Source organism: Octodon degus, unplaced genomic scaffold, assembly GCF_000260255.1.
Source record: "Octodon degus isolate 3935 unplaced genomic scaffold, OctDeg1.0 scaffold00062, whole genome shotgun sequence".
NCBI classification, from domain to species: domain Eukaryota; kingdom Metazoa; phylum Chordata; class Mammalia; order Rodentia; family Octodontidae; genus Octodon; species Octodon degus.
The window spans coordinates 12,063,948-12,072,631 of record NW_004524638.1 but is presented as its reverse complement, the minus strand read 5'-3'; the positions used below and the strand labels follow the sequence as shown (position 1 = coordinate 12,072,631).

The 8,684-nt window shown below is 40.2% G+C and overlaps 1 pseudogene; it reads right to left on the bottom strand.

Annotated features, from left to right (window-relative positions):
- Positions 1 to 532: 532 nt before the first annotated feature.
- On the bottom strand, positions 533 to 1,639 carry LOC101587200 (annotated as a pseudogene).
- Between the last annotated feature and the right edge of the window lie 7,045 nt (positions 1,640 to 8,684).

Genomic DNA, 8,684 nt, shown 5'->3' with positions numbered 1-8,684 from the left:
TATCACTAGGAAATACACCATTTTTGTTGTTTTAGATGTGAACTTTCCCCGGAAATTTCTCCTGTGCCCATTTAGCTTTATAAGAATGTCATCTTGTGCTATTATGTCAATGTCCTGTTTTATTTCCATTATGTTTCTCATAAACCAAAGAAACACAGGACTTTTGTTTACAAAGTTATATGTTTTCTCTTATTAATTCTGTATCATAATATTTATAGCTGAGGAAAAATTATTTAAACTAAAGTGTAAAATGGTTAACAATGGCAAATGACACAGTCCACTTAGAGTTTACAAGACAAAGTTTACCAGATAGACATTTAATAAATAAAATAAGCACTTGGAAAAAGTCCCTTGAAAGCAGGTCGGGGATGTTTCCTGCATCCTTTGCACAGATTGGTTAAAAAAAAGGCCAGATTGTAAAATGCGCTGTCAAGAAATGACCAAACCAAATGCGCACAGAATGGAAGGTGCCTACAGAGAGGTTTGCGAGGTGGCATTTGTTAGGGCTGCAGCACCCACCACTGGTGACCTATTAATCTAGATCTTTCACTTGGCGACAGATTTCTTCTATGAAGTCTGAGTACTTTGATCTGCCTCCCAAATTTTTTTGTTAAGCTCTTTCCATCCTTGATTGTGGCGAAGTACGTGGCCTTGATCTTTGCAGAATGGTTGAAAAGCCCCATGTGGCGCAGCATCATTACTGCGCTGAGCAGGAGGGCAGTGGGGTTGGCCATGTCCTTGTTTGCAATCTCGGGGGCTGTCCCATGAACCAACTCCAAGATGGCCACTCCGTTGGTCTCAGAGTTGCCACTTGGAGTCACACCAAGATGGCCAATCAGTCCTGTGCACAGGTCACTAAGGATGTCTCCGTATAAATTTGTCATAAGAACATCAAACTGGGATGGATCTTGTACCATATTCAAACACACTGTGTCAAGGTACATCTCATCAAATTTAATATCTTTGCAATTTTTGGCAACTTCCCTGTATTTTTGCAGAACATCTGACATTCTCATGATGTTGGCCTTGTGCACAGCCATGATGTTGTTCCAGTGGTTGTTCTGTGAGTACTCAAAGGCAAACTCAGAGATGTGCTTGCTCACCTCTTCAGTGATGAGCTTGATGTTCTGCACAACTCCGTCCATGATCACATGATCAATCCCACTGGATTCTCCTTCAGTGTTCTCCTAATGGTAAACAATATTCACATCAGCGTAGAGGGTTTTGTAGCCTTCAATTGAGATGCACAGCCGGACATTGGCATAAAGGTCAGACATTTTACGCAGCAGTAAATTCATAGACGGGTGACCAGCTGCAATTGGGGTCTTTAAAGGGCCTTTCAGGCCCATCTTGTTCTTATCCATGGACTCTTTGGCTTCTGGCGGGATCATCCGCTTCCCTCCAAGTCCCTGAATGGCAGTGGCATTCCACTCCTCCCATTGGATAGGTGCTTTGGCAGCATCAAAAGTCTTCATAACTGCAGCCACAGGACTTGTCTTGAAATTTCAGGGTCAAATCCATCCCCTGGAATTAAAGCTACTGTCTGAACTCCACCAGCAAAACCTCTGTTCACCTGTTTTGGGCTGCGGAATTCCCCCAGCAGCCGAGAGACCTTGAAAATTCACGTGGGCCCCGCCATCGCATCTGCGGTCTTGCCAGGTGACCCTCTGATACGTTTCAAAAGGCACATTGGGCATAGCATGTTCATCTGGTGGAAAACCTGTCTTCATCCATTTAGCTCCAGGTGATGACTTGGAGTCAATCAAGAATCCACTTCTGAAGATTACTGGATCAGGAAAGAGCATGAGAACCCATCATAGCTGAAGAACTGAGAGAGCTGACAGAAAGTTGCAAACATTTGTTTTTGCTCTTAAGGGAAAACAGGAAAAAAATCATCCTTTTGTTTGTTTACTTAATTTACACGCATTTTGAGGGGCTGGGTTTGTTAATTGGAAGGGCTAAATCTATCAGGAAACTAAAAGAGCCAGCCTGGGGGCAAAGCCAATCTTCTATAGATCAGAGAGAGGAGACTCTTTGGAGTCCCCAAGATATTGTCAAGCCATTCGATCTACACTAGATCTGCCCTATGGTGGATTTATCAGGAAAAATAAATTTCCCTTTTCAGAAAGCTTGACTTTGCTTTTGTTACAGTCAAAACATTTTAATTGAAGGGACTTAGAGCTCTTCATATGCTTTTTAATTTTCACCTCTGGCTCATGGTAGGATTATATTTCCCACACTACTTCTACCCACTCTGCATATTAGGAAGGCCACAGGACTTGTCTTGACCAGTGGACTGTGAGAAGAAGACTCAGGAGGTAGTTTTAGGGATAATTCAAGACCAGAGTATGACTCACCATTTTCTGTTTCCCTGTGCTTCAAAGAAGACAGATACGGTGTTGTGCCCTTTCCTAGCTTCAGTTCCACAGAGAAAATGAGGAGGAGATCTGCCCTACACCCACCAAGAATCTTTCCTGGGAATGACACATGAGTGTCTCCTTGCTCTGACCTCCAGAATCTTGTCTGTTCACTTGCTTTTGCCTCATAATCTAGCTCACATCATAAGAGGTAAAACACATAAGGGGGTAAAAAATAGTTATTTGTTATCTGCTTACCCTCAGTTGGTGACAGTGGGTTTGAAGTACTATCAGGAGAAACATTACATTTTATTCTACCTTCAGGAGCCAGCGCCCAGCAGGGTGCATAACGTATGATAGGTTCTCAATAAATGCTTATTGACAAATGAATCTAGTAGATACAGAGAGGTAAGAAACTATAATCTGACCTAATTTAAGCAGGTTTGACTTGTTTGTGTTCTTTTTAAACCAACTCATACACTGCCAAGAATGTCCGCAAGTGTTCAGGGAAAGACTTTTGGAAATCTTTCCAAATGCATGTATATATTTGTATCACAACAAAATGAAATCCATTGAAAATGGGCTTTATACTACATAATACAAAAAGGAATTCCTAGAAAAATGGAAAAGCCTACATTTCACAAAAAGAGATGATCTAAGAACACAGGTCAGCCTTGGGAAGCTAGGAATAAAGGACCTGAGTGGTGTTGACTGGAGTTGTGAAGACTCTTCAGCTCTGGCAGCCTGGAGCACTCATATATTCTGGGACATGTTCTGAGTTAGGACAAAGTTGATCAAGTTAAACTACTGGGGCATAGGTGGGGTGTTCTTTTTAGCCATGTGGCCTATTATAAGCATTGTCATAAAAACTGATAGTAATAAAATTTGTATAGAGGAAAATTTGTAGAAGGCAAGAGTAGAAAAGCCATTGTAGAAACTAAGAGTGCGTATAACTTCAAGTGTCATCCACATAAATATAAAGACTTCCAATTTATCATTCTTTATAGCTGAGTAATACTCCATTGTATAAAAATACCACATCTTTTTCATCCATTCTTCAGGGATGGGCATCTTGGTAGTTTCCAAGATTTAGGTATCACAAATTTTGCTGCTATAAACATAGGTAGACATATATCACTATAATGCTATTTTCAGTTCTTCTGGGAGAATTCCCAGTAGGCGGGTAGCTGGTTTGAGTGGGATTTCTAGTCCTAGTTTTTAAGGAGTCTCCACACTGATTTCCATAATGGTTGCACTAGTCTACATTCTGACTAGTTTGGAGAAGGGTTCCTTAGGTACTTAAAGTTTAACATATCAATACTGGATGGAAAAATAGCTGTTCCATGTTATGCCTAAGATGTTTGATATTCAAACAGATAGTGAGGTTAAGCTCAACTGTCTATGTTGTAGGGTAATAATAAGCTTCTGTTCTGAGGGTTAACAACCTAAATTTGCAGACAAAAATTACAGAAAAAGAAGTGTTGCAAAGACAGCCAATATTTTGACCCTAGCCTTTCAAGGTCAGTGAATACTCAGGACACAAGAGAACCTGTACTGTAACATCATGTAACTCAGTTGTATGCCAAATTTTCTGATCAAGGAGATTATGGGGTCACAGAAGAAAGTGGTCGATGGTGTAGAGTGTGCCTAAGGAGAGTCACATGGAGAGAAAACATTCTCTCAGGCTTTCAGAGAGCAAATTGGCAAAGCAATGGCCGTGACTCATCTATATGGCTGACATTGACAAAGGATCTACAAACTGCAGTGCAGGGTTTCAGGATAAATCCTGAAGGGATTTGACTGACCTTGTCAGATACAAAAGTTACATTTCTTGTTATATAGGTCTTGCTTTATCTTGGCCTTAACATCCAGCAGAAAAGTATAAAAACAAAGTATAAAAAGTAAAGCCATATTAATATGCTGAGCTGTAAAAGGCTCAAGTCAACAACTTCTGATATTACCAGTCCTATGGATAACCCACTACTATTATGGACTACTGGACTATATTGGAATATTTTGCTGAATTCATGCATCTACAATACTTAAAAGACAATGGAATACCATTCTCTGACAAAACTAAACAAAAAAGGGGATACAATAAACCACCATTTTGTATCTGTATACTCAGAATAGGATAGATATACAGCTACATTCTCTTAATTCAATGAATAGAGATATTTTTTCTAATAGTGTTTGTGGAGAGGATATCATGTCTGCATCTTGTACAATGAATAACCATTAAGACCACAATATGCAATGCATTAATTATTGAAACTGCTAGTAATCAGTTTTGAAACTGTGTCATTGCTATTTGTTTCTCAATAAAATTATTTAAAAAAAAGAAACTAAGAGTGAGAGGCATCCAGGAACTTATGACCTCATAACTTGTCCAGAAGCTGTTAGATGCTGACCCTCTTTCACCTGCTGATGTTGTGCTCCTCTGTGAGGTGATGGTAAGAGTTGCCAGCACCTGCTTGGGCACAATGTGAGCTGGAGGTGCCTAGACATTCTGTGTTCTGATGAGTTGGAGGTGAATATGTTAAATATTTATTTAAAAGCAAGGGCAATAGAAAAACTTCTCTGGAGGGAGGGAAGGAGGTTAACTGGTTAATACACTTTCATATGAATACATCCTCAAGTAGGAATTCACATCTTAATTTTTTCTGGACAGCTTTTAAAGAAGAGTTGCATGTTCATATCATCTTATATGACCTCTACGCACAGCTTGACAGTTTTTTGATAAAGCAATGATAAATATGACTCCCAACCTGCTATATGTCAGATAAGCCAAGTTTATGTTCTTCCAAATTGAATAATGAACTTTAATGATCAATGGAAGTTGAGAGTAGGAAAACCTTATTGAGACAGATATCTCCTGAGAGATACGTGGGATCCAGAAGTGGGGTTCCAACGTGTCCCCTTCTCAAAGGAAGTTCTCTAAAGCAAAATCATGATGTGAGTACAGTGTGGGTCAAAGCTATGATCAATTAATAAGATTACATGAATAGCCACTTAGGCAATATGGATTAAATAAGGGAATCATGTAACAAGTGCTTATGGAAAGAACAAGGATCTTTTTATTTTTAAAAAATGTTTTGATACAGTGTTTTGCTACACAGCTCAGACTCATAGTGATCCTCCTGTCTCAGCCTCCCCAGTGCTGGGATTATAGAGGTGTACCACCACACCTGGTGCTGGGGCCAGCACCACATGCAGTACTGAGGATCGAACTTGTGTTTTCTAGGCAGGTACTTATGCCACCAAGCTATCTTCCTAGTTCATAAGGACCTTTGTTAGCAAGGGATGGATCAAGTGGTCCTGGTCATCCACCTGGATGACTGATGTCTAGTTAGACTTTACTGGTCCAGGTGAATATAATCCTCAAGTTGTTGCTTAACCCTTGGGGAGGCAGGTAGCCCTGTTCGATCCATCTTTATCTTGAGGTTTGACCTTTGACTGATGCACCTTCAGCCACAGCTGTAGTCTATTTTTATCTTCTGTGCTGACTCCACCTGGGGCCTAGTCCTGGGTGACTTCTATGTCTCTTCCTCTTTGCTGATCATAGGAAGTTCCTATACTCTTCTCTTGTTCCTGAGACAAATACCCAATTCCAAAAAGAAGGAAGGAAAGGTTTATTTAGCTCACAGTTAGAGGAGGTTTCAGTGCCTACTCCGCTGGCTCCAAAGCAGAGTGGCACGTGGCAGAGAGCAGGCTTTCGTGGTGGTGGCAAAGAGCAAGATCAGTAAAGGGAAGGGCTGCAGCACTAGCTAGCTCACCTCTCCCCACTTCTTCACACTTGTATGTGGAGTATCTGCCCCAGGGCGTTCACACCCACAATCCCAGCATTGGATCATGCATCAATCACAAACTTTAGAAGCTGACTCATGACTGCATGAAGCTTTAGGGAGACAAAGAGACACAAACCATAACAGCCTATAATAATTTCCCCTAGGGGCTGGGGAGATGGCTCAGTAGGATAAATGCTTGACTGGCAAATGCAAGGATCTGAGTTCAATCCCTGGTTCCACAAAAAAAAAATTCTCCTAACTTAATTGTCTAAAACACATTGACAGTGAGTTGCTGCTGGTCCAATGTCAGGAATTGAGGGCAGGCCACTTATTCCATCTTGTTCTTCATGAGGATCCACAACATGGTATAAAGGCAGTGTGGACAAATGAAAGGCAGATGGAAGGTTAAAGTGCATCTGAGTCTGTAATTTGTGAAAAAGCTGGGGATAGAAATGCAGATATCATATAGGATAATGCATCCATGAATGACACTGGTAAAAATATCATGCCAGTAAAGAGTGCTTTTACAGCTTCAAAGTGAGAACTAGACTATTTTAGTCTAAATAGGCTTCTTAGTGAGGCAGCCAGTGCTGAGAGAAAGGCTGCCAAAAATTACATAAACCACTTCCAAATTATAACACAGAGGGATGGCTTTTGCTGTCATTAACTTTTTAACTACAACAAAACCGGCCTTTTCTGTAGGAAAATGCCCAGGAGAACATACATTACCCAGGAAGAGAAGAAAATTCCAAGCCAAAAGACTACAAAGGATAGGCTAAGCTTATTGCATGTGCCAATGAAAATGCCACTTCAGTATAAAACCTCTCTTCAAATTATTTTCTCAGGTTGGTAACTTGAGCAACTAACTTGAAGATAGCATCACATAATACAGCAACCATTGTTGAATTGCTATTAGTTTGTTCAGTGATATTTTGTATTGTTTCTAATGCTGTTTTTTATCACTATTTTGTATTATTTAAAAAAAAAACTTCTCTTGGCTTATCAATCTGAGAGCTGTAGAGTATTCAGAAAATATAGTCATGGAGAATAGTCTGGGGTCAGGTGGAGATTAAAGCAAAAGCCTGGGTAAAAAGGGCATTATTTCTTGAATAGATCAGGGAGGCTTTCTATCTTACTTTTAAAAGACTGGCTTTCTATCTGACTTTCTAAAGGAAATATTTACCACTCAAGTCTCACCTTATCATGGAATATGTTCTTGCTCTCCCATGAGCTTTGAAAGAAGAATGTTTTGAAGAATTCATATGATCCTCAGTGAAGTTCCTCCCACCTAATACAACTCCTCTCCTGCAGCCTGTGGACAACAGGTCACAGCTACCTTTAAGATGTTATACACAGAGGAACTGTTCCTGAAGTACTACCAGATGGTCTCACGTACAGATTCAACCTTTAAAGAGTTCTGGTGGAAGGAATGTTGCAATGTCCTTTCCTGTGTTTGGTTGATTGAGAAATCCCAGGCCAATTTCTCTCTAAGGTATGGGAATAGTTCTGGAAGTAAATTTGACCTACAATTATTCTATTAAGAGAAGCCTAAGACTCTAATTGATGGCACTGTCACTATGACAGATTCTATAGATTTGTAAGTAGACTGTCAGCTGTTGAAAAATTGGTGGAGGAACACTCAAATGAACTGTCTACAGAAGAACTTCAGCAATTTTCTGGCTGACCAACAGAGAGTGGCACCTGAGGGTCTTTCTGAACAGGAGAAGTATCAGGAATCAGCAAATTCTTCTAAAGTAGTCAGAGCTGCAAACATTTTAGACAATGCTCATCCAGAAAGAAGAAAGGCCACTAATGGCATTCACTTGCTTAATGATGATGTTATGACACACTACAGAACTGTGTTAAAGAAAAGACAGAAACAGACAAGTTTAGACTATTTTTTATTTTAAGAAGGATGAGAATTAGTGATCCAAAAGCATGTCCTAGTGGGCCACAGAATCTACTAAGGAGAGAAAGAACCAGAAAGTCAGATTTTGGAGTCTTCTTTCAAACACTAGCCACTTTCCATTGCATCTTTTCTTCCTACAAGCAAGAGATGCTGATCAAGATTAGGCCATTGTTCTTTCTGTTCCTCCTTAAAGGAGAAGCACTGTAGGGCCTCAGGTATTGTCACAGGGACTTGAGAAAAGTAAATACAGATAGGAAACTGGAAAGATGATGAATGGCTGCTCAAGAGAATTATTCCCTACTGTGAGCAGGCTGCCCTGGCAGAGGATGGTGTGTGAGGATACTAGACCCCCATATCCAGGCTCAATGGTGCTATCAGGTTCCAACTCATACTTCAGATTATAAGCAGTGATGTGGTCCATGCCCTGAAACTTTTAGCATGACAACAGATCTAGATATCAGAAAGTGTATCAAAATAGATTAGGATTAAATTATCTCCTTGCTAAAGGAGGAGGAGGATGTGGTAAGTTTAACATGATTAACTGCTACCACAAAATACAAAACCAGAGACAAATTATAGATGAAATAGCAACACAGACCCAGTACATAGCTCATGTCCCAGTCTGAATTT